Source organism: Mustela nigripes, chromosome 3 (assembly GCF_022355385.1).
Source record: "Mustela nigripes isolate SB6536 chromosome 3, MUSNIG.SB6536, whole genome shotgun sequence".
In the NCBI taxonomy this organism is placed as follows: Eukaryota; Metazoa; Chordata; class Mammalia; order Carnivora; family Mustelidae; genus Mustela; species Mustela nigripes.
The window spans coordinates 140920159-140946900 of record NC_081559.1 but is presented as its reverse complement, the minus strand read 5'-3'; the positions used below and the strand labels follow the sequence as shown (position 1 = coordinate 140946900).

General features: G+C 35.1%; 1 protein-coding gene across 2 annotated transcripts in view; it reads left to right on the top strand.

Annotated features, from left to right (window-relative positions):
- LOC132013160 (uncharacterized) overlaps nt 1-25679 on the top strand; it is a 32882-nt gene extending 7203 nt beyond the window's left edge. The window contains exons 2-3 of one of the 2 annotated variants that reach the window (XR_009402898.1): nt 16993-17068; nt 25614-25679. The gene's annotated coding sequence lies outside the window, so the exon portion shown is untranslated. Of the gene's footprint in view, nt 1-3661; nt 3918-16992; nt 17069-25613 lie in introns of those variants that run through there. The other variant, XR_009402899.1, reaches the window with a different exon arrangement.
- The last annotated feature ends 1063 nt before the right edge of the window (nt 25680-26742 follow it).

Here is a 26742-nt window from a genome sequence, read left to right as displayed (position 1 = left end):
GGGGGGGGGGCAGTCATTATTATGTAAAGTTAGGCACAGGTAAGGTTTGGAATGGGGAAAAGGGAGGAGTTATAGAGGGTCTGATCGAAGAAGAATTAAGGGAGTGGAGAAGGAATGGGGGAAGGGAGAGAGAGAAAAGTCAGACACCCTATGGCCTTTCTGGGGTCAGGGCTCAGACAGTGCTGTGACCTCCTTTCCCTCTAGGCAACCAGCCCAGTGTTTATAAACAAAATCAGATGGGACTCTCCCGAAACAATAGCACTTCACTAACTTCACAAGCACTTCTACAGCTCTTATGCAAATTAATAAGGACTCTTTATCACTTACCTCTACGCACCCCCAACCCCCTCAGCACATGTATTCACACTTAACATCACCCAAACCAAGGATCACAAGCACACCCTTCTCGAAACACATGGAGATATTTCCAGCAAACATATCCAACAAAAATTTTATGTTTCTTCTGGGGAAAATCTCTAAGAGACAATGATGCAGATGGGAAAAGATAGGTAAGTGGGAAAAGAAAGAAAACTGAGATTTCACTGAATTGTAGATTAATTTGTGATCTTTTAAAACATAAAACATCTATATCTAGTCAAGGCAACGCTCTATAGACAATATACTAAACACTGGTCACTGAATAGAATTATTTGAAAACAGGACACCATGTTCATCCTAATATCCACATTTCCAAGACAAAAGTGCAGATCTTTATAGTTGAAGAAAAGCCACCACCTCTGTATGTAACACCCCTAAATATTAGACACAAAAGCACCATTAAATCCTGCAGCAAACAAACAGCCCATATGATCTAAGTTACAAAATGTATAATTAAATCCATCTTCAATTACAGAAGGTAGCTAGCAGAAACTAAATCAAAGATTTTGAAACAAACGTTGTTTGCCAAGGTACAGAAATGATAGCTTTACATTATATTGTAACCAAAACTTCATTTCAGGAATAAATTACAAGACAGGGGGGGAAAAAAAAAGGTGAAAGAAAAAAGAATTAAATGATTTCAAACTTTTGCTTTAAAATGATTATCAGTGAAAGTCTAAGAGAAAAAGGTTAAAGAAAATATACCTCAGAGCAAAAAGATCATCTCCTTTTCTTCTTTGTCTATCAGTCCCCTGTTAAAGCATATGGAAAATGTTTTCAAAATGCCCAGATTTGGCACATTCTCATTGCAAAGAGAGGAGCGCAGTGATGCTGTTAGAGAAAATGGGAAATAAATTCAGGATTGGGTGCTGCCTCCTTCAATGCGGATTTATCTAAGTTTAATTTAATATTCCGCAATCACTGAATGATCGCATATAATTCACCAAGATTTTAAAGGGCTTTATTTAAATACCTTGAGCAACAAGAAATGAAATTTAAACCATTGCAGCCATTGCTTTTTTTTTTTTTATTTTCCTATTAGAAGAACTTTAACTGGCAATTTCTAATAATAAAAGGAAAACGATAAAGGTTTGGATTTTTTAAAGGGAGAATGTTAAAGGAAAGCATTAGCTTTATTAAAATCATTCTGAACATAAAATCAAAAAGCACAAAATGGTTGTTTGTAAAACACTAAACCTTTAATCGATTTTATTGGCATTCCGATCGATTAGATAAACGGAAATCTATAGCAAACATCAAAGCATTTAAAACATTTTCTCTATCTCATTTATAAACAAAACTTTTCTTTTCAGCAGAAAAAAATGATTATCAAACGACTAACAGGAAATTCTTCAGATATCAAATTACGATAATAAAATTATTTCCACATGGAAAGGGATAATGACAATGATGATAGTAATTACAATAATGAATAATTCAACAACCCTTTGACATGTATGTTAGAACCTCCAGCACAAACCTCTCTAAAGGGACGGGTACTTTAAAAGAAATACTTTATTTTTTTAATTGAAGTATATTTGACAATACTTTATTTTTAGAGGAAATATTTTTTAAAGATAACTCTGGGGGAGTAGCTTAGGTGTGGCTGTCGGACTCGCGTTAATTTCCCTGCAATTTCAAAGGAGTCAATTTTCTCGCGGGTGTTTTCCTTCCAAATTGATATTTATTAGCAAAAATTAATATGCAAATGTCATTGAGCCCTTCCAGGTTTGCAAACTTGTATCCGGACCTGTCTTCTACTTATTCTAAAAGGTGATTCTCAAATCATAGAGGGGGGCGAAGACGAGACTCCCCCAACCTGAACGTGATCACACATTTGATCTTTTAAGTGAAGGAAACCAATTTATTTGGAGATATGAAGACTGCTATCCAGAGAAATGCAGCAATCAGAGCTTATGGCATTTTAGCTGCAGCAAAAGGAAGTGTTGCTGTAACGGCTATTACGTTTATTTGTTAAAGAAAATCAATGAAAGTGGCTGTAAAGTAGTTAGTGAGGCGTGTGTTTGGGACTCGCGGTGAATCGCGACTCGGGCAGGCTGGAAGAGCAGCTCCTCTCCTTGCCAGAAAAGTCCCCGCGTCGCCCCGAGCCGGGGAGAGGGCTGCGCCGCACCTGGCTTCCCACTCGCCGGTGCTGCCCCGCGGTGCTCTCTCTGGTCGACCGCCTAAGTCGCTCCAATTCTCTGCCCTTTTTGCCCTCTGTCCTAGCAGTCGCTTCTTCCAGTAGACTGTGGTGGCCTTCCCACGCCCTCCCTCAGCAGCACACACCTTTTTCCTCCTTTTCTCTTACTGACTCGGGTTGCTTCCTCCTTTACGCTACAGGTCTCAACTTCTGTACTTCCTTTCCTCCTATTGGAATCTCCTCCTTCTGAATCTCGAAGTCTCTTCGGTGAATCGCGGAATCTTTCTTTCCTACCCCGCCCCTCCCCCATTTCTCCCTCCTGCCAATTATTTAGCACCCGGGTCTTCTTACCCTCGCACTCCTATCCTCTCCTCCAGACATTCCAGAGAGTTCTCATCACACCAGAATGCACTTTTTCTCCTCCTCCTCCCCTTGGATTGGGAAGTGTGTGTGTGTGTGTGTGTGTGTAAGGGGGCGCGCGGATTTTGAGTTGAACTCCCGGGGGTTTTATTCTATTCTTTTAACAGCTTTACTTTCCCTTTTCTTCTTTGCGTAACCTTTACCTACCTACTAATTTATAACAGAAGCGGTTTCTTTCCCTTTCATTTCCTAGTTTACGGTTTCCGTCTGGGGCTGTGCATTGCACGGGAACCCTCTGGCTCCCCCCTCCCCGGGCCGCCCCCGCCGGCCGCCGGCCCAGGCAACTATTTTCCTGTACTTGGTTTTGGTCTCATGGCACTTTCTTTCCTTGGAGTAAGTTAGTTTCCATGATTTGAAGTTCTCCGCAGAGCGCCTCTTTGTCAGGCTACCTCGCTGCCCAAATAAAGGGTGGGGTGTGGGGGAAGGTGTATCACCCACTTAAATCCCTTTAACAAGCGTTTACTCCCAGTCCCACCACCCGCCCAGGTAATGTCTTGTGTGAATAACAACGAATTCTGAAAGATTTTCCATCTCTGCGCGTGCGGATTGCTTATGAGTTATTCCTGAGAGGGTCTCAGACCCCTCCCTTGTATCTTCTGGCTTCCAGTGGTCACCGTTTCCACCTCCTCCCACCCCTCTTCTTCTTGCCCCCCTCACTGGCCGCCCCGGCTGCGGGTGGGGAACGCAGTCTAAAGACCTCGTCCTCTCGCTTCTTGTTTCTAGCAGCTGCAGCTGCCGCTGAAATTCGCTGTGGCCGCTGCCTCTTCCCGCTTTAATCCCAGACCTCCAGTCATTGGGCAGCTCCTCAGAGGCAAGAAGTCAACACCATGGCAACCCGACAAGCCTATCAAATCACGGGCTGGCGTGACAGCAGCAACACTGCAGGCAGAAGTGGGCTGGGCGGAAGAGCAAAGTGGCCACTGCGCTCAGGTACACAGTCTGGGAGTGGACAGCAACTGTCAGCCTCCACGTTCCGGCTACACAGATGTGCACCACCCAGTTCACAAACCTACCCATGTCCCCTAGTAGGTTTGGAGGAGGGGGGTGCGAAAGAGGAGAGGGGGAGGAGGAGGAGGAGGAGGAAAGATATATAGAGAAGTGGAAGAGTTTCGGAAGAGAGTTTCAAGCTAAAAGCAATCGAAGCCCTAGATACCATAAACTAAAGATAACTTGTGCCCCATTAGTAGATGAAACCAAGTCACTATAACCCTCAGAACCAGATTTAAAGAGTTTGCACAAAGGTGTGGGATTTTTCTTCATTGGTTCTGTCAATTGCTTGAGCAACATTAATGCAACATTGTGTTCTGGAGTTTCAAAAGTATAAAAGGAGATGTTACATTTTTAACTTTTACTGTCTGCCAGTGTCCAGTCTGCAAAAAATACAGCTGGATATCAATTTCAGCTAAGCTAATTGACTGCCTTGGAAATGACCTAAACTTTACCTGAAACTGTCTTAGCCTTGGTCTTTCCTAAAATGTGTGCTATGTGTCATGTGTGTTCTAGATCTTCTCTAAAGAGAAGAAAACGAGGAGACTAGGAAATCCATGCATTCCTCCTGGGCCTACTTGGTCTTTGTATTTCCTAATTTTCCTTGAGCCCCCAAGTGCAAATAGAAGACAGGACTTTCATTAATAATTGAGAGCACTTTGTTAATTTACATGGTTCAGTTTAAAGCCGAATTTTTCTTTTTCTTTTTTTTTTTTATTTTAAAAGCAAATAATGTTTTTAGAAATGTGCAACATATTTCTTATTAACTTATGCAGACATTTGAACAACAATATAGGATGCTATCACTGACCATATATTGACCTCTATCACTTATCTCAAAGTTGATTTCTGAATTTGAAAGCACAAGTTTGTTGAAGTTATATAGGGTAGAAAGAGAAATCCATTTAATAATGAAGTTAATGAGTCATATTGAGGGAATCTTGTATGAATTCTAAAATGTACCTTTGAAAGTCCACTCCACATAAACACAATTCACTGAATAAACAATTGTCATATTGATCTAACATTTTTTTATGAAGAGGCTCTCAGGGTGTAAGTATTTAAGTTATACTTGGCATGCATAAAATACTAGAGACCTGGAAAGGGTTCTCAAAACAGCAATTGCAGTATTAAGCAGAATAGGGTAGGGAGCCAATTTTTTTGGCTCTAAAGAGAAATTCAGGGAAATCTTGAACTTCATTTCCTTACTTTCTCTGTATTTCACTGTTGATGGATCCTAATATTAAAACAGTACATTTTCAAAATATAATTTATTATATACCAAAAACAAGTATAATAACTGACACTGGAGAAACAGGTCATGATATACTAGAGAAAACTTTTGGATATAATGTGATTTTCCTTGCAGTGAAACTCTAATAACATTCTGGTAGCATTTTCTCTTTCTGTGCTACTCTGCAGAGTTGTTCGATGAAGAACGGTTAAGGACAGAGAGCTGAAAGTTTCTTGTAGTTTAAATGGTTACGTCAGTGCCAAGTTATCGATATCCTTGAATGTTTTTGGCTAATTCACATTACATCTGACATGTACTGAGTATTTACAGTGGGAAATGTAAGAAGAAACACAGTACTACAATTTCAAATTAAAATGCATATATTTTATATATTATCTTTCAGAACCAAGCTTGTAAATATAAAATGCTTTTAAAGAGAAGTTAAATGAAGTATACAAAATCTTTCAGTATATTTTGACTTTGATAAGTATAAATGAACACAGGAGATATGACAATATTTCAAAGTTTATTATATCATTTAATAAATAGTGTACCCGGAGCCATTGAAAAATTTTAAATACCTTAGGATCTCTCATATTATTTGTGATGGATGTGTAATTATACTCATCAAAGACATGAACAGATACCATCATTCAAATGTTCATCTACATGTAATATTTCTAATTTTAAAGAGTTGAGATGAAGTTAGTACAGTATATCTAAATGAAAACAAATATCTAAATGTTCTAGTAGATCATTTAATCTTAGAAATTGTTATTTCTAAAGCTTGCTATGTATGGATTATTGAAAATTAAAACAATTTTTGCAAATACTATACAGACTTTTTAAATCACAAATCAATTTTAATGTCTGCCCTTAAAAATACCCTCAGATTATACAATATATGATCATCTGCTTAAATACAGACTTATGTACGTGCCACACACATGTTGCTAGTTAGCTCTACATTCAACTCTACATTCAAATGTAAATTCAAATTTACATTTCAAGCTATTTTCTATACTTCCAGTGTTTTCAGTAAGGATGTTCTTGGAAGGAGAAAATTTCTCTTTTTTTAGCCAATAAAAATAAGACAGTGGAATTAAATGTAATTTTAATGCTAAATTAAAAAACAATCAGTAAAAGGATGCCTTGCTCATTTTCAGCAGAATGGAAACCATCTCCATAGAGTTCATTCTTGACCTTACCTGAATAAGTACTTTAACTTAAAGTATGAGATGCACCTAGAGGGGTAATACATTGAGCTTAATAGGAAGACAGTTAATAACCTTTTTTCATCCTCGTGCACTATCAATCATGGCTGTCACCAGTCTGCTGAATCAAAGCAAAAGTGTTCTTCACAGATGACTGATTAGAAACGCAAAATCACAAGATCCATCTTCATGGTCACTTTTATTATAGTCATTTTTAAACTGACAGCAACCTGCTCAGTTTCAGCACACTGGGCATCACAAATAGTGTCACTCAGGGCAGCTAAGCATGAGAAGAGGTTGGTTGGATTCTACTTAAAAATAATTAGGCCCTCAACCCTTTGTGGAACCAAGAAAAAGGTATTCCTCTTTCCAGGCCCCCATTCCCTCCTCCCATAACTTGCTCTGATTTCATTGTATCATGAGCTTACCATCTTGAAGAGAGGCAATGCAAGGCAAAGTTTTTATCCTGGTTAATTATCTAGGAATTAGGGGGTGAATCTGTCCACTTGAGAATTACAGATAACTTTTTGTCTCCTGCTTTTTGTCAACATCATGACAAACAACAACATCGGTACCCTTGGAGTTGTTAAATAGGGTTCTTTTTATATAGAAATAGGTTTTTAGACTAAGGACTTCAGGAATGTAGGTATTAGTGAGGTATTCTTGCTATAAGGGGCTCTTCTCCGTAAAAGACATTTAATAGCACCACCTGAATGCTATAGCACTGGAATTTCTGAGGTTGTAACTCTCCAAATGCATAATCTTAAAGGTGGTCAAGACATTAACAATTAAGTAGTGATATAAATTCTCGATATGCAACCCCATGTTTTCTCCTTTTCAGCCCTAGAGTATTAAAAAATGACAAATTTGAAGAACTAACAAGTAGATGTACATAAAAATCATTCTGCTAGAGGGTTTGAAACAGTTCGGTCTGAGTCAAAGGGTGAGGAACTTTTTCTTAAAGTCTTGAGTTTTATGCTACAAAGATGACTGAGCCCTTCAGATTTATTTCATGATATTTTCATGCATGGCTTTAGAATATTTTAAGATACTATAGGGTACTAATGATGCAAATATTTACATGAGGAAAAATTTTAATAGACATTTAAATATGTTATGATTCATGTGCACATTTTATAGGGTTCTTATTTCATATTCAAAAAGGAAAATAAGGAAAATCCAGTTGGATTTAAATTTTAATTTGATAAGTTTAACTTAAGTGTCCTATTTTAAGTTTCTATAGAGTCATCATTTTCTTTCATCCCAAATGTTCATTTTCTTGTTAACAGCAGAACACACAGAGAGAGAGAGAGAGAGCAAGAGGAAAAAGAGAGAGAAAAATCTGTCAATGGTATGTCTTTATATAACACAATACATTTATATTCATTTTCAAACATGTTTAATATTTTATCTTTAAAACCTCTTTGTGAAGCCATCGATTCTTTTCCTCCGGCTCTCCCTTCACACATGCAAACACACACACACCCAAACATGCACACACACACACCTGTGTAGCTTTATTCTGGATTATAAGAATGCTTTTCTTTTCTGCACAAAATGCATAGATAGACAAGATACATATAATGACATATCTGCACTTAATGACATATCTGCACTTATACAGATTATATAATTGCATATATATAATGGAATAGCTGTATTTTCCATGGATATAATAGATGCATAAATGTACTCTATGTATCTGAAGGCTAATATTAATTTCCTTAAATATTGTACTTTGTTTCTACAGATATATGTATTTAAAATAAAGAAGTTATGAAATATCCCAATTAACTATCCAGTTTGATTTTATCTTTTTTAGCTAAGTTAAATTGTCTTAGAATTTTGGATAGATGTATGTGTTAGTTGATGTTTTAAAATATTACCACATAATAAAAATTGATGATGACAGTACTAATTGATACCTTGTTCAATATGGGAAATTAGGATTAAATTAAACATTTACATCCTTTAGAAGCTGGGTAATTACATAGATTACAATGTTAATCACCTTAACGGGTTCATATTCAGTTTACTTTAAGGATAAAAATATAATTTCTCCTAACAAAATATGTGTGCGGGAACACGCATGTGTATAGGTGCTTAATTTGGATAAGTTTATACTTTTAAAAAAGAGAATGTCCCATACAATTCAATATCTTGCTTTTAAAACTAGTTTTTAGTGTAAAAAATTCTTTTTGTCTAGGTTCTGCTAGCCAGAATATTTATGGAAGAGAGATTTATTTGAAATATCTGGATTTGGTGTGGCACTTTTTTGCTACAAAATAATTCAGTGAAATGATATACATGATATTGGGCATCATCTTGGTAATCTATATAAGCAGTTAAACTGGATCCAATACGAATTTTTAATATGATCACAAATATGAGCATTTATAAGGCTTATAAAAATTATAGATCTAGTCAAAATAATTTTTTCCTTTGTATTTTAGAAACTTAAATAATTTTTTCCTTTGTATTTTAGAAACTTAACCAAAACTACTTTTAAAAAAATTAGTTTGTTTTGAAAGTTACTATGAAACATCTTTGTTTAACAATTTTATGTTTTGACATAATTTGAAAACAAAACTCAGATTTTAAGCTTCATGGATAATCTACAAAGTTTTTTGGGAAAAAAATCAGCATCTTAATTTATATGAAATGTTGATCTATTTTGTTGCTGTTAGTTTTAAAAACCTGTATTGTTTTATGTGCATTTGCTTTCTTGAGAGTGTTCTTATGTTTAAGTGACTATGTAAACCATATAATTTTATTGAATATAAGACTATCACATGGTAAACGGACTAGCATAAAGATTTTATAATTTAGTTGTTAGAGATACACTTAATACATAAGAACATATTCATCAAAGAATATTTTGAACAAAAAAAGATTAATAATGTTTATCTATTTCAGTTTGGAGCTGGAATTTATATTTGTACATTGCATATAACATATGATATATGCATACATACATACAATTACATCTAAATACTATCATGTCTAGATTACTGACTTCTTTAAATGGTAAAATGCTGTCACACACAAATATTGCACTTGTCTTTGCCATGCCTGCATTTATGCAACCTGAATAAGCAATTATGACATTTCTCTTTTTCCTGGAGTATGATTTTCCCTTGGTACTGGAATTGTTCTTTGTTGAATCTTTGTGATTAAAAAAAAAAAAAGCTGTTATATGAGTGTCAGTTCGCAATAAATGTGTGAGAAGATGAACGGTCAGGATAAACTGGCCATCTCTTAGCATGTCTTTTCTACCTGGGCTTCAGAGCTCTAGCTCCCAACTACTGATATTTAAAGAGAAAAGAAATGAAAGCAAAGGTCATACAAAAATCACCTTCAACATTTTATAGTAGAAAAAAGAGAAAATATTGAAATATTTTTAATAATTTGTTAGGTAATTCTATTTTAATTGCTTTCCTATATTAATGTTCAAGATGCTGTTATTTGCTATCATTTAAAATTGTTATTTTGTTCAACTCATACTTTTTACTCCCAAAAAAGATATAGTTCTTAAAAATCACCAAAACTGAAATTGTTTTCTCTACATTCATATTCCCCAAAGCTTTCTGCCACTCAGCCACTAAAGCTGGAAGCTGCATTTTAGAACAAATAGACTATTTTGATCACTATGCTTTCTTCTTACCTTGAATTTCAGTTTGCAAAGAAATATGCAAATTGATTTAATGACAACTTTTCAAAATGCACTCCAAGATGTTAGTGATGTTTTCAAGTAAAAAATTTAGGGAAGTATGATTTAAAGATCCCTTTTTTTGATAGCTAAAGCTTTTATATATAAACCTTCACTTATGTATTACCCAACCACTGAAGAATTTTAATGTATTGCAGTTCATTTTGCAATATTTGCACAAACATTCAAAGTAGTATTATGTTGCTTAGTTATTTCATTATATTATATTTCACATTTAGATTTTCATTTGAATTTTCCTGTTTTCAACATTTGGATATCATCTCATTAACTATCATAAGCCAGTAGTTTAAGGAGGAGTAATTCTGAAATGTAAACACCCCTTCTAGAATTTTACAGCATTTCTATGGAAGAGAAAGAGGGGACTAGCATTACTTTCCTCCAAACATTTCCCTGTTATGATTATAAGAAAAGATCAGATGCTGTGGCAATTTTTTTCATATGTGATCTTTCTTCAGAATTATTTTCAAAGTCAACTGTCCTTAGACCTTATTTTCATCTCCAAAAAGCATTAAGCTTGCTTCTTTGTAAAATATTTCTTCATAACATATCTTAGTTTAATTCACTTTTAGCAAAAGAAACACCCAAACTCAATCTGGAGACCTCCTTCCAACATAATTTAGCTGGACCTTTTCTTAGTAAAGGTTTTCTGGTTTTCATTTTCACTTCATATTCTCAAATAAAAGATCCTTTGTTGTCTACCATTTGATTGGACTTAATGAAAAACACTCCATTTTAACTTAACAGTATTTCCTTTTGAATTTATTATATTTAAGAACACTGTCAAAAATCAAACATTTAATCTCAGGTTTTTATATTTCAAAATATATTACTATCACATGGCTCAGTGAGGTGATGTAAAAAGTACACTGAAAAGATTTCAAAAAGGAAAGCAAAAGCGGAAAAAAAAAAACCCCGGCTTCATTTTAATATGAAACTAAATACTATAGCTAAGGTGCAGATTGGGTACAGCAGCTAACTGTAAAGACTAACATGTGACAGGGTGCCAACAGCAGAATTGTGCAGTATTGACTAAATGAGCTTCACTGATTTGTATTGAGGCTAATATCTTCTTTAAACAATTCCGTGTAAATTGTGCGTATAAAGTCATTGGAAGCTATTTCTCAGGACAGCCTCGCTGGCTAGCTACCTGCTGGAGTGAGGAAGATAATCAATAGGAAGAAATAGAGCTGAGCATGAGCCTGGGAAGCTTCCGAGCAGTTAATGCTGATAAAAGTAGATGATGTCAATATTTGGGAATAGCACAACTCTAGGATAATAGACAAAAGAGAAGTGCATATGTTGTAGAGTGTTCAAACAGGGGCAAAATTAAAGCCGAAGTGCCAGATGATGCCCTGGGCTGCAAAAGACATTATTTATTACAGGTATTGTTAAATTTTTACTGAAATCCAAACAGAGCAAGATGTTACATGAAAAAGGTATCTAACTTTTATCAGAAGCTTAAATCCCCATTTCCATTTCAATGGTCAATAAGTTCCTGCCAATGATTGGTATAGGATAACCTGTCCTTCAAAGGTTTGGCAGATCTATGTTTTTATGTATGTAATACCACATGTCTCATTAAGAAATTGCTTTTAATTCTCGAAGTTGCTTCCAAGATATATAAAAAATAAATAACATGCAAGATAAAATGAGAACAGGCTGTCAAAGGGTGACACCAAAGATAGAAGCAAACCTAATTGTCTTTGCGTATCCTTGTGTGATTATAGCAGCCACCTTATCTTCTAAGGGGAGTAGGCTTATTGGAAGTGAGGTAATGATATATTTTTACTAATTTAATACTGGAAATCAGTTTTCCTCTTGCTGTCAGGTGATGAAATTTTGTTCTTCTGTGCTGATCTTTCTGTTGATGTATTATGACATAGTCTGTCAACATGAACAGATATGTGAAAGGGGATTGGGTGACTGAGACGTACAACCTGCACAGAACTCTTCTTGAATTTTAAGCATGTTATCGTGTTTGGGTACAACAAGTAAGGCTGCACTTGCTTTAAAATGCTGTATTTTTATATAATTTAAGCCCAAGTAAAAAACAGGTGGACTCGGACAAGACTCTAAACCGGAAATGAGTGAGCTGAATCCAAACCATGTATTTCAGAACACCTTTCAAAGAGCTCTTCCATGTCCTAAGTCGATTCCTTAAAAAAACAAAACAAAACAAAGCGACACAAAACAAAACCAAAAAACCACCATTTGCAAAATATAGACGTTTTTTGACGAAGAGGAGAAATCAAGTCATGCATGTGTGATTATCAAACGTAGCCATTTTCTCCCAAATTAAACAATTCCACAACTGTTACATGCTTTTATTGTCACAGATGTTTTTATTGTTTGGTGTCAGATATCTGGATTATATCAAGCACATGATTCTGAGGTTAGGTAGAACAGCCACGCCTGAGAGTTTGTACTTAAAACCAGGCTCACAAATGCTATTAGGAAAGCAAGCATGTTGATCAAGCACCTAACATTTTAAACACTGTTTATACCCATAAAAATAGAGAAATAAATAAATTTTACTCCTGTTTTTCATTTTATGCTTTTATTTGGGGGAATAACTGGTTATTTGGAATGTTTCATCTTCTCCAAATCACACATTGCAGTGACTAACCCAAGATGCAGGATTACAATCAAAACCATCTCAAACTCCAATATATAATCTTTATAAGCTTTCTTACAAATAAAAATATTTGCTCAAAAAAATGCTGGTAGCTGTCATCCCATCCTTTTATCTTAAATACAGAGAAATAAAAGACCTTTAGTCATTATTGAATTCTAAAGAAGGCTTCATTTCATATAAAGTATGAATTTTGATTTAGAGACACAGAAAAAAAACCCTTTAAGATCTATACTTCAACTAATTTGTTAATCTTGTGCCACTTTCAGCATTTGTCACACATATAGACCAGGAAATTGGCTCCATCTCATTCTAGCTCTGTATTGAATTAAAAACCTCTACTGCAAAGAAGAGCATGATGTGGGGAAAGAATAAATTTAGTTCTTTCTTTAGCAATGCACATATATTTCCATACATTTCACATCCTAAGGGAGCCTATGAATGCATTCAATAAATACAAAACTATAAACTATAATTCCAGAAAAGGCAAAGGTTTACATTTTTCCTGCTTTTAATATACCATTTAAGTTTGAAGACTGAAAATTAAATACTTTTATACATTTTATTTTACTTTTTTTAGTAGACACTTTCACTGTTAGAAATAAATCTATAATAACGAATCTTACTTGCTTCTTCCACTTGGATAATATTAACATGTTTAGATCAAAGCAAATTAAATATCAGTAGCAGCAAATTGAGAAAAAAAATGTTTTCTGCTCTTTAAATCTATGTTTGCATTCAATTCACCAAAGTCCACCTTAGGTAATCTAGTAGATATTATATGCAAACTATATATATGTGTACATTAAAAAGAGTGTCCATTCCTCTTTCATATTATAGACTAACAGAAAAGGTATTTTTCAACCAAGTACGATAATAATGGGATGTTTTTCAGCATGATGGATGCATGTCTATGAAGATTTTGTGAAAATGAAATATGCCCACAGGTGAAGGGGATTACTAACTCTTGACATAGACTTGCTGTATGTATAGTTCACTGGGCTTTCAAGTGTTTGAATCTGTGACTGTGTTCTGAGGAGACAGTACCATGTGGTAGATTTATGATGGCCTCGTGGAAACAGAGCTAGCAAAGATTATGGCATACTTGTTTAGAAAAACGGTGAGCTGAAGGTTCCTGATTTACACTGACATATATCTAGATGAAGCCATAGTTTGCAAATTGCCTTGAGGAGTAATCTTTTATTAAGTGTTTGATAGATATCAAAATGTACATATCTCTTTTAAAACATACCAAGAATTTTGATCTTATTTTTGCAAGGATTCTTCTATATCTATAGGTTAAAATAATTTTTAGAGGTTAAACTATTTTTACTTCTACATTTCTATTTTCTAAAGAACTTAAAAATTAATAAGCAGTAAGAGAAATCGTATCGTGTTAAGAAATACATTTTATAATGTTGAAAAATTAAAAGGTCCTATAGTGTGAAAACATGTAAAATTTTACAGTAAATCAGCATAGCTGTTAAGAGGCTCAAAGTCTTCACAGCTTTTGTTTTGGGTTTTGTTTTTATATTTATGTTCTTATTCAAGGATGAAGAAATAACCTTCAAAGAAGGTGCCTTAATTGGTCAACTTACAACCTGCCACTCCCTGACTTCTTTCCATTTTAAGTGCTTAATAAACGTAATCTTCATTTGAAGGCTGTGGCTGTTTCTCCCTTATTTTATTAGGCTAGTGAAGCTACTCCTTCACTGAATTCAGAACTGAAATTGTGAGCTGATATGCTCACAGACTTTTTTCCTATGGAAAGTCTTATCTGTATATGATCGGAAATGGCCGAACACATGACACAAACTTGTAATCATTGTGTTCTGCATTTTTAATTTCTGTGATGCTATTCTTTGCTGTGCCCTTTTAATTTGTGTAAGAGTGTCACCATTCCTATGTAGGAGAACCGCATTTTTTCCACAATACCAATCTGTATGCTCCTAGTTAATCTGAGAAATAAGTGTTTGGGAAAAGAGGCGTGGTTTACAATTAAATAACAGCTTTGAAATTGCTGAAGTCACAGCTCCTTCCAAATATTCATCCTGTTGATTCCATTATGCTTGTATTTTACAGCTTAGGATTTTGGATGTATAGTGCTGGTATTGTGTAAAGTGGGTGTTCCTAGAAGTCACACTTATGAATTATTGTGTTCCCCAACTGCTTCAGGGCATAAAATTTCTCTAAGAGACAGCAGCTGACAGATTGGAAGAAACTGGCTCAAAGTGTCAGATAACTTTTAACTTCTAATGTTGAGTTTTGAAAGTATCCTTTGGGTCTCTGTTCTTAGGGATTTAATAAGAACAAATAGAATGCATAGGAAGCACATATTTCCACTATTGGCCTAGTCTTTTTTTTTTTTTTTTTTATCATAGTTCAGAATACTTCAAAAAAACTTGTGGCAAAAAAAATAACATAACATGACCTCTACCCTCTTAACAAATTTTAAATGTATAGTGCCCTACTCTTAACTATAGGCACAGCATTTTACAGCAGATCTCTAGAACTTTTTCATTTTACGTAACTGAAATTTTATACCCATTGAACAAGTCTCCATTTCCTTCTCCCCACTGACCCTCACCTCAATCTTAATCTCTGTTTCTGTGAATTTGACCATTGAGATGTCCCATGTAAGTGGAATCATGCGATATTTGTCCTTCTGTGACTGCCTTATTTCACTTGGCATATATTTTCAAAGTGTATCGGGATACTTACCTCTGTCTACTGTTATCCTCCCCCTCCCCAGAGGGTCCCAGAGAAGGGACTCAGTTGGAATGTTCCATATGAAATAAAACAGTTCATTTACTAAGAGATTGCAAGAGAGAGAAGGGAAGGATTAGAAGAGGAAACCTGATTAATTCTCACAGGACACAGGTACAGAGAGGTTGGTAGCCACCATTCTTGTCATTGTTGACTGTTGCTCACCATGTGGCAGGCATAATGATGAGGGCTTTATGTACATTGTCATATCCACCTGCTCAGCTTCCCACTGAGATAGGTGCTGTTATGAGCCCCACTTTACAGATTAAGGAAATCAAAGCACAGAGGGATGAAGTAACTTGCCTAAGTCTACTGAGCAGATCAGCGCTAGAGACAGGACCCAGCCTTTGTTTTGAGCAGTTATGCTGCTTTCCTAATAGTTGCTGGGTAAACAATTTTTTTTTTTTTTAATACAAAGGAGTAAAATAAAGTCTCTATCAGTGAAGGAGAAACAGCCCTTCATTCTCCTAAGAAATAAGAAGAAAGTGCTCTTGGCCAAAGTTAGCTGATAGTCTTGCTATTTGGTTCTGAAGAAGGATAAATGTGTGGGAGTTAGATGCACAGTCCAGGGTATAGATGTCAGAGTGTTGGACGTGACAGGTTTAATCATCAAGGTTCTTTTTAGTGAGATGGTGTCTAGACCCCTACCACTCTGAGTGGCATAAATTCACTCTCAGGTTTGTAAAAGATGTGCAAAAATAAAAGTATTCTTTATGAAAGTATCTGTTTCGGATGATATGTGTCTGTAACATTAATGGGACTTATTTGTGCTGTGCTCCTTTCTAAGAATGTTCTTTAGCTGTGGTTGTTGCATTTACATATCATTGTATGAGATCAAGTATAAGCCTATGGTACTGTGAGAGATTTTACTGTTTTTACTTCCCGGATCAGATTAAGTGCTTAATTTCTTATGCTCTCGCTAATGATTGCTTTTATTACTGTTGCTGCATTCACTACTCAAAAATAAAGTCACTAAAATTTGCTTGTTTTATTTACTCATAAAGATTGCAGATTGTTTGAAAATTGGGCATACCCATCAAGCCAAATCCCATCACAGGTATACACTCTATTGTGGTAACAAAAGTATTTTGCTTCAGTAAAAAACTATGGAATTTATTTATGGATAGAGAATGCCTCCGAGATAGTAGGGGCTCAGTAGATGTTAATTGGATAAATACGTATTCGCTCTGATTAAAATCTTATTGAAAGAGGCCATAGGTCTTTGATCCCAACGTCGGTCATTCAGAGGTTAAAAATTACTTTGTTTTGGGGTGCCTCGGTGGCTCAGAGGGTTAAGCCTCTGTCTTCAGTTTGGGTCGTGATCTTAGGGTCCTGGGATCGAGTCCCACATCTGGGCTCTCTCCTTGGCAGGGAGCCTGCTCCCCAACCCCCCCGCCTGCCTCTCTGCCCACTTGTGATCTCTGTCAAATAAATAAATAAATAAAATCTTTAAAAGAATAAAAATTACTTTGTTTTGTTTTGTTTCCTTAGGGTGCTGTGAAAACCAGAATTGGGCCAATGCAGTTTGCTTTCAACCATCATGGTGGAAACAGAGAACATCAGAGAGGTACACAATTATCACTAAGCAAACAATAGAGCAAAAGTATATAAAAGTGGAAGCCTTAGAATCACGGAAAAAAAGTTTGAATTCTAGTTCCAGTTGATAATGGTGTTGTAATGCTAGACCAGTTATTAACCTCTTCAGAACAGTTTTCCTTTTGTATAAAATGTAGATTAAAATAACAGAGAGAGACACCTCTATCAATGGTTTTTAAATATTCTGTGAAATAGCACAGGACCTGGCACTGTGTAAATCCTCAGCAACCATGATTACCAAGATTAATGCATGGTATATTTTAATGTCCTTATGTATATATTGGTTTGCAATTTGAAAAGTTCCAATTTTGACATGTTACATTAATGGATGATATTTCAAATCAGTAACTTTTATTTTGAGGATTCTCTCAAGAATCAAAGGAGACTCAAATCTGAGAGAAAAATTTGAGAAACAGATATAATTCAGAATGTTTTGATTGTACAATCTTGTTGAGTTCATAAGCATTAAACTTTAATAATTTGGTTTTATATGTGGTAGAAATAGTCTATAAACAAAATATAAAACTAAGTAGAATTTGCGTTTCATAGTTGGCACAGGATTCACATTTTTGAACTGAGCTGCAGCTGCTATGGTGAATGAGATACTGTCTCTATATTTAAGAAATTTATAGTCCAATGGGATATTTATTGACCAAAACTATGAAGTAAGAGCAGTAGGGGAAATAGTAATTCCATGAAACTAGTTTGAGAGTGTAAAGTCAGGCATTTAATTTATGTCATGGACTACTGAGAAGGCCATGCTTTTTTCAGACCTTTGAAGGCTCTGCATCTGTCACTATTGTGTGTATATGCATGTGTGTGTGTACATGTGCGGGTTCATGAATGAGAAAACAAAGCAAAAAAGTCCTCCTTTATTCCAGCTCCCATTGCCTTGTTTGTAGGAAGAAACATAGTGTGTTTTCCTCTCTCACCCTTAAGTGAAGAGATTGTTTCCCTGAAGGAATAATTAATTACGTGTGTACATAAGCTGACGTCTAAGACTTCTACCAAGCAGTCATGGAAACAGTGAAATTGTTCATAAATAGCAAAATCTCTTCCACAGGAGAGGTCAATATTTATGATAAGTTTTCCACTTTTTTTTTTTTTCTTTTCCAATTTTCTGCTTTCTTTCCAAAGTCTGTTGGGCAGTGCATATATAATTTTAGAAGGAAAAAAAAAAAAGCAGAAATCTTTCCCTTTAACATTGACAGAGATAACAAATATCCCGTCTCTTCATTGTCCTTTGACTTCGGTGACTTGTGCCCTCGTGTGTGACCACAAGGCTCCCCTCCTGTTGACAGCTACAAGCCAAGGATAGACGCTTTGCTGGACTGCAGGCACAGTTCAGAGAAGCCGGAATGTTTAGGATAATTTGGACTGCTAAAGTGCCCCTGCATAGGGCACAGTATAGCCAAGTGCTGGACACCTGGATGAAACACAGAGAATGAGCACTCCTAAATCTTCTACCATATCTCATTCATGAATTAAATGAGCCTTATGAAAAATAAATTAAGGCTTCACGTCTACCTTCACCGTATATCATTACTTAGTACTTTCTAAACTGCTAAAGACAAAAAACAAAAACAAAAACAAAAACAACTCATACTAGTTTATTACTGTTGAAATTCACCAGAATTGTCATAGTCTATAAGCTGTCTTTAAGTAAATTCTCTGAGAGCTATTCAGCATTATTTTGTATTCTAATTTAATATTGATGTTAAAAACATGACTGACTGCCATCTGTTATCACAGGTGTCATCTGATGGAAACGTTGGTTCTGGAGTTTCGTTCACTCTGATATATTCTGTATGCAAGGGAAAAGGAAGCAAATAAATCTGTACTGCCCACCTCCACACAGCGAACTGTTGCTCTTTAAATGTAACCTCAGGATAGCATTAAGGTGGAACAGTTTTCCAATCTAGGGAGCATCATTTGTTCCCAGCCCAAAAGCCCAAGATTAAAGTATGCTTACATGCTAACAAGAGAAAGGAAAACAACTCACTGGAAAAAAAAAGAACAAAGCTTTGTTAATCTTACTTCGTCTTGCATTAGCAGATTTACTCTTTTAATGATATAATTAACAATCCTGGGTACCCACAGGGTGCCTGAAACAGACACACTGTAGAACTAGGGGTACAGAGCTGCACCAGCCTGCAAGTCCTACCTGTTAAATAGAAGTGAGACGAACATTTAATGCTTATACGATGTGAGGTATCAAGCCACGTTTCCAAACTGAATTGTAATTCAAAGTGTAGACATTGTGTCATAAGCATATTTCCATTGTCCTGCAGACTTTCTATTAACTTTTACAGCTTAGATGTATTCCTTCTTAACCATTCATGCTCTTCAGCTTTTAGATTGTTTCTGAGCTTTGGCTATTATAGAGAGCATTATTATTTAAACCGTGGAAATCTGAAGAATGCCCTCCATGTCCAATAATAAAGAAACAATGAAATAAATCATAGCATGAATATACAGTAGAGGAGTAGAAAACACAAAAATGATTCTTGTCAACATTTTTTAGTGATTTAAATGAAAAAGCAAAGCAAAAGCTGCGTTATACACACATACATTTATATATTAAGAGCTCCACAACATAAAATTTTGTATTTGTACAAAAACATCAGGAAAATTTTATCAAAATTTTATCTGGGCTTAATTCTGTATTCGGGGTTATGAGTAACTACTAGCAGGTTTTTTTTCTTTTTATTCTCTGCTTTGTAAAGTTTTAAGATTTATGTATTTATTGTATATGCACTGGGGGAGAGGCGGAAAGGGAGCGGAAGAAGGCTCCCTGTTGGACTGAGGGCCCCATTCCAGGGCTCTGGGCTGGGGCTCAGGGCAGGGGCTCAGGGTTGGGGCTCCATCTAACCACCTGAGATCATGAAGCCAAGAGTCTGTCACTTAACCGACTGAGCCACCCGAGAGCCCTTGAAGTTTTTCTCTAAAGGTTATGCCTTATTTTAGAATCAGACTAAGCCTATATTCTTACTATATGTTTTAAGAAATTTGATTTTGAATTAAAAAGTGAATATTTTGTAGTTTTTAAAGGTATTTCCTAGTTTTTTCTCCGGATGATTTTTGCCAACTTAAACAGGCACCAGAAATAGCAGTAATACCAGTACTGAGTCAGAAAAAAACCAAACCAAACCAAAACAAAAAACACAGCTTATTAAAACATAATAACTAAAAATACCTCATTGATATTTTAATTTGCATTTTTTAACTAGAAAATACCATGATTATTGTTCCCTCTTTGATTTCTAATTTCTAAAAGATATTTCCTTTTGCCTGAATTCTATATAACATCTTTTGTCTTTATTTCTCATTTTCTTCCCTTAGAAAGAATTCTTTATGTAACACTAACATTTGATACAAATATTCTTCTTTGACTATGTTCCTTTTATTTTATGCTGTTTACTTTTCAGCGTTTTTAATGGCCAAATTTGTTGATATTTTTATTAACGATTTTATTTATAACTTCAAATTTTGAAAGTTTCTACCTCTCTAGAGTTAAGTAATTATTAAATTATTTTTGTTTAGTGTTGCCATTGTTTGGATAGTGTTCTGTAGTTTTTAACTGAAAATTTTAAATTAACATTTATAGAGTATTGTTTGTTTTATTGGCCTACATTTTTTCAAATGCTAATAAATGGTCCCAACACCATTATTTTCTTTTTTATGATGCTCCCTTTAATTATATTTGTGTATTCACATGCATATAAACACATACAGATTATATATACATATAGAATATGTGTATATTAATATGCATGTATAGTGTTATTCTTTTTTTAAAAGATTTTTTATTTATTCATTTGAGAGACGGAGTGAGCATGAGTTGGGGGAGAAGCAGAGGAGAGGGAGAACAGATTCCCCACTGACCAGGGAGCCCTCCTGGAACCTGGACAAAGGACAGACCCTTAACCTAACTGACTGAGCCACCCAGGCACCCAGATAGTGTTATTCTTGAATTTATTATTTTATTCTTTTAGTTTGCACATCTGTCTAGAAGTTTGTGCATCAGTCTAAAATACACACTGCTTTAATTAGAGCTGCTTTAATCTTAATCAATTGTAATAGTTCATACGTTTGTATATGCTCATTACTCCCCTTTCTATACATCTTTAAATATCCCCTTTATTGTTCTAAATTAATTTTACTGCTAATTTCTGTCATCTCCAAGAAAAAAAATCCAAAAAATTAGCATTATTAAAATTATGAATTATATTAAATGTACAAATTAATTGAGAAAAATTGAATAACAAATAATTATGGATAACTTAATAATTTGTTTGAACACAACTGGATTTTCTGGCTCAGATCAAGAAAGAATGATAATCTCTGCAGAGGCATGGATGCAGCATAACTCCCCAAACCCCAGTATCTTGGCCTTTTCCCTCATAAGGCTCTGAGAAGAAAGAACCCGCCACAAACACACCAAAACTTACCAGCTCTGTGTTGCTAATGATTACAAATAAATTCTACAGATGAGAGTAGTCCCCTCAAACATTAAAATATTGAAACAATGAAAGATTATTTAGGTTAACAAACATCTTGAGGAGACAACATTCAGCCTAAAAACCCTTCTTATCTTATGACCAATAATGACTGGTCAGATTTCCTAACACCTGAAATTTCAAAATAAGGGTGTTGATTAGAAAGAAACTGTTAAATCTGAGCCACAGGTCAGATGTGGGGAAAATAGGTCTAATCTGTATCATACACTTAGAACTTCAAATACTCGAAGGAACTGAGAGTGTTTGTGGAGGGAAGCCTGTGGAAGAGCTGTTAGCGGGACCATTTGTCTTTTGGAGTCTTGTGTAGGGCCGCATGGATGGAGGGTATGTGCTTATATTTGAGCCATTTCAGTTCATGCCTTGATTCCCCATTTTTTTCTTTACCCTAGTTAAGCTCTCTGTTACATGGTGCCTTGTATCTTAGACCCAACCCACATCTTGTTTCCATCTTGTTAGAGGCATGATTATTGGTAGCTTTCCCCATGCTATTTGTTATACCGTATATATGCCTTGTGTCAAACACTGGGTTGCATATTTCGCATATCTTATTTTATTTACTCCTCAGAACAAATCTGAGGAGTATATAGCATTCCGGATTCCTACCTAATTTTTGCTAGTACTCTTGTTTCCCATCTTCCTCAGAATTTATAGTTTTACTGTCTGTGGACAAATTTCCAGGGTTTCTCTGTAGCTCTGTTGAACCCCAGAATCTACATTTCTTCATTAGTCTCCACTAGCTAGTATTGTCAATAAACTGACGTACTGGGTTCTCTCCATGGTTAGCATTGGTATCTAGGTCAGGGTTATCTTATCCCTCCCAGATCTGTTCATAGTTTGCTGTCTTGTCTGTCTTTCCATTAGTCCAACTATCTATTTAGTATGTCAATAAGGATAAACAGAAGGAATTCTAATTCTCATGCTTTCAAGGACCCACAAGGTGACATCTTAAATTCAGTGTTGATACACTAAAATATGTTCATAGCTGGAGATCCTTGACCAAAATGATTACTAGTCAGGTACATGTCTATTGTTCCTCTATACCTATGAATTTAGCCTGATGCATTTTCAATACATTACAATATACTATAGGTTCTCAGTAAATAATCACTGATGATATTTCCACTGTTACCAATGGAAAAACATTTAGGAGGGAGTAGTAGAAAACTAAACCATAGGAAAAAGAGTGCTAGACTTTGAGTAGGATACCATGATTCAATTTTGGGCTACATTCTATATTACCTGAGTGTCTGGGAAAGTTTTTTTTAAACTTTTTGAGTCTTCATTTCTTTATGTATAAAGTGTGGGTTATATTATTAACTTTTTCAAAAGATCCACAAAACTGTATATAGAAAAGACTATAAATTCAGGCATAGAGTAGGAGATCAGATCTATCAGAAATAGATGACACGCTCAATGGGACAATTGAAGAAAAATTTTTAAAAAGATTTTATTTATTTATTTTTCAGATCCAGAGGGATCTGGAGAAGAATTCATTTACAAACCACAGACAGGTTTAAAAGAAATTGACAAGAGAGCTGTTCTTAGGTCATAAAGAGCAAGGGGAGTCAGGAGTTACTGGAACATGGAAAAGAGTTCTACCTATAGGAGAGGGCTGCCTTACTGGCTCAGGTAGGGTAAGCAGCAACTACAAACTCTTACTTCATGCCAGTACCATTACATAAACCCAATCGTAAGACTGACGGATTGGAGTCCAATTGATTCAGACCATAAAGGCCAGCTTTCTGGCAGGCAATGAGAGAGTAGAGAAGGATAGAAATTGGATCTGAAGGGGCAAAAAGACTAACAGAACGCTCAAGACAGTTTTGTTGAATAAACAAATGCTTGAATCTGAATCCCTATTATCATTCCAAAGACAAAACCGTTGACCATAGATTGAAAATCTCATATTAAAGTGGAGAAAACATAGACGAAAGAAGATAATTAGGGAAAGACGCTAAAATAATGGATAAATTGAAAATCAATGAGAAAAAAGTAAAAAAAAGGAAGCCAAAAAAAGTCTTTGAATAAAAGCAAATGTATTATAATAACAATAAAAAAGAAATTAAATATAGACCTTAAGATGAATATATAATATTATATTGTACTAAACTATACTATACTAGTGAACTTGTTATTGAGATTAGCAAGGCATGATTTTTTTTTAATATAAAGATTTTATTTATTCATTTGAGACAGAGAGATACAGAAAGAGAGATTGCATTGGCAGGGGGAGAGGCAGAGGGAAAGGAGTAACAGAATCCCTGCTGAGTGGGGAGCCCAACGTGGGGCTCAATGTGGGACTCCATCCCACGATCCTGAGATCATGACCTGATGCTTAACCATCTGAGTGACCCAGACGCCCCATAAAGCATGCTTAAACTTTGAAGCTTAAAGTAACTCAAAGTAGAATGTTATTTATTGTGCTGTATAGTCTACATTCTACATTTATATAGTCTTCAAAATTAGAACAAAATTTTGAGTTAGAATTTGGGACTTAAATCAGTTTGCATTTGGTGCAAATATATTTGGTACAGTGCTCAAATGAGATAGGTATCCACATTTTTGTAGAATGTAAGTTGAGGTAGTTCAGTTTTCTAGGATGCTTGCAAATAGTGCTTTACATGTCATTAACTAATTTGATTACTACTCAATTTTATATACAAAGCAATCATTGACTACACAAGATTTCATGGACAATTTTGCATTTAACAACATATTTTCCCAAACAGCAAACATATTTCAGGTATGTTATAGAGATTTTAATCTAATGACAATGGAATTTCATTTTATTCCATGTTTAAGTGAAAATTATGTTTTAATGGTAATTTTTTAAAGTTACTTACTTAATTTTCTTCCTCTCATGGTAAACTGATATTTCCCCATATTATCAAAATTAAAGCTACCAGAACTTAGCACATAAAACAAAGAACATTTTAAAGTCCAGAAAGATATTATTTTGTAATTTAAATTCAGTTTTGTCTGGTTTTGGCATGGTGTCCAAGTAATGTAGGTATCTATGTTATTGCAAAAAATAAGCTCAACTTTCGGTATAGTGGTTGCTTAGGCTCCAGTCATGATCCTGGCATCCTGGGACAGAGCCCTGTGTCAGACTTCCTCCTTGGTAGGGGGGAGTCTGTTTTCCCTCTCCCTCTTCTAACCCTCCCCCATCCACCTCACCCATGGTCTTTCTCACTTTCTCTGTATCTCAAATAAATTGATAAATAAAATCCATAGAACTAACTGCTAATAGGCATCAAGACAATTTTTTTTAAAAGATTTTATTTATTTATTTGACAGAGAGAGATCACAAATAGGCAGAGAGGCAGGCAGAGAGAGAGGAAGGGAAGCAGGCTCCCTGTTGAGCAGAGAGCCCGATGTGGGACTCGATCCCAGGACACTGGGATCATGACCTGAGCCAAAGGCAGACAATTTTTGAACACTCTTAAAAACACAGCAAAAATGAATTTATAAAAATGTTGGTAATCGTTTAGAGAACTTTATCTGGACCAAAACCAAAGAAGTTAGCTGTCATAAAGGAGGGCTGCATATCTTTATTTTAAAAGACTTAGGTTACCTGTCATCGAGTGGGCTGAAATTTTTTTTTCTTTTCCAATAGTCAAAATTCTATTTCTTATTTCATTACTTCATAATTCACCATGCATTATTATATATCAGTATTTATCAACATGGAAAAGTTTTCATAGTGTCTTCATGGCAGATGTGATCATTTTTTAAGAAACAAGTTAACTACATTCTCAATAGATAGAAATAATTGGCTTCATACTTATAATAAAATTGGTTAAATTAAGTGGTCCATGAAAACAATTGAATTACCTTTTAGTATGAGGATTAAGCAAAAGTGTATGAATCATAAAATAATCTATCATGCAATTTCTGATTATATTCTGGGAAAATGGATAGTGTTTACAAATAATGTGAATTTTCATGACTCAATGAATTCTAAAAAAACTAAAGACTGTGCTTTCCCAATTTTAGGAATCACATATAACAAATTTAACAAAACGCTATTCTTCAGGATAAAAGATATCTTTAAAAGGAAGTGTGGGGTAAGCTACTTTATGTATTACTTATTTATTTATTTAAAACTTTAACAAATGTAGATTTTTAAAATGCAAACGAACTCCCATGTCAAATTTAGATATCAGCTGAATAAATATCTCTAGAGCGGTATTAGGGAAAATGATTAGCAGGAAGTAGAGCTACCAGAAGAAAATGTGGGAAGTAGGTGGTGGAAGAACAGAAATCTGCTTTGAACCAACAAAAAACTTGACAGATGTTTTCCATTCCTCTGATTAACCAAAGGTAACCTGCAAAATTTTCACGAAGAGACAACAGTTAATGGACATTTTAGCTAAAGGAAAATTGTGGTGAATTTTGACTTCTACTTAACGTTCTCAATGAGTAGGTCTAAATATTTCAATGGATTCAGTCAGCTAAAGTCCACACAAATATTTCCTAATAGGGGAGATCTCTGATCTAGCGATCCATGTGTATGTGTTGTGAATTGCATAAAATCCTATGCAGATTTTGACACATTTTTATATATACACAAAGAGAAATAAAAGTGTGTATTCTCATGATATGACTCCTACAATCATCTTTAAACACTTGTCTCTACCTAAAAACAGATACAATTGAAACTAGAGAGATTTTACTGATTGTTTTAACCCAGAGGATCTGATCAATATCAGAAGAAAGCCCTATTTTCCTCGCCTCACAGAATTTTTCCTATTTCCCTGATATAAATTAATCCCAGCGTTGTGGTCGTGGTTGGGGGTTGAGGGGGTGGAGTGGAGATGTTTTACTTTTCGTGGGAAACAAAATATGTGGTTGCTGACTCTATTTGACAGCATCTCTGTATGGATGGCGGGGATAATTATCTGACGTATGGACTTCAGCAAGTGTTCCCTTAATTGTCCACCCAGCTGGTATTCTCAGAATTTTCCCAGCTTTTGTGTTTTTGATCACATAAACAATGAAAAATGAAAATGCCATGGGAGAGGAATTGCAAAGCAGTCAGATGCTAAAATCCTGGTTCCACAGTTTCAGTACATTTCAATACTTAGAAAGAAGGAGAATAGAGGAACTGAGAAATTTTCTATAC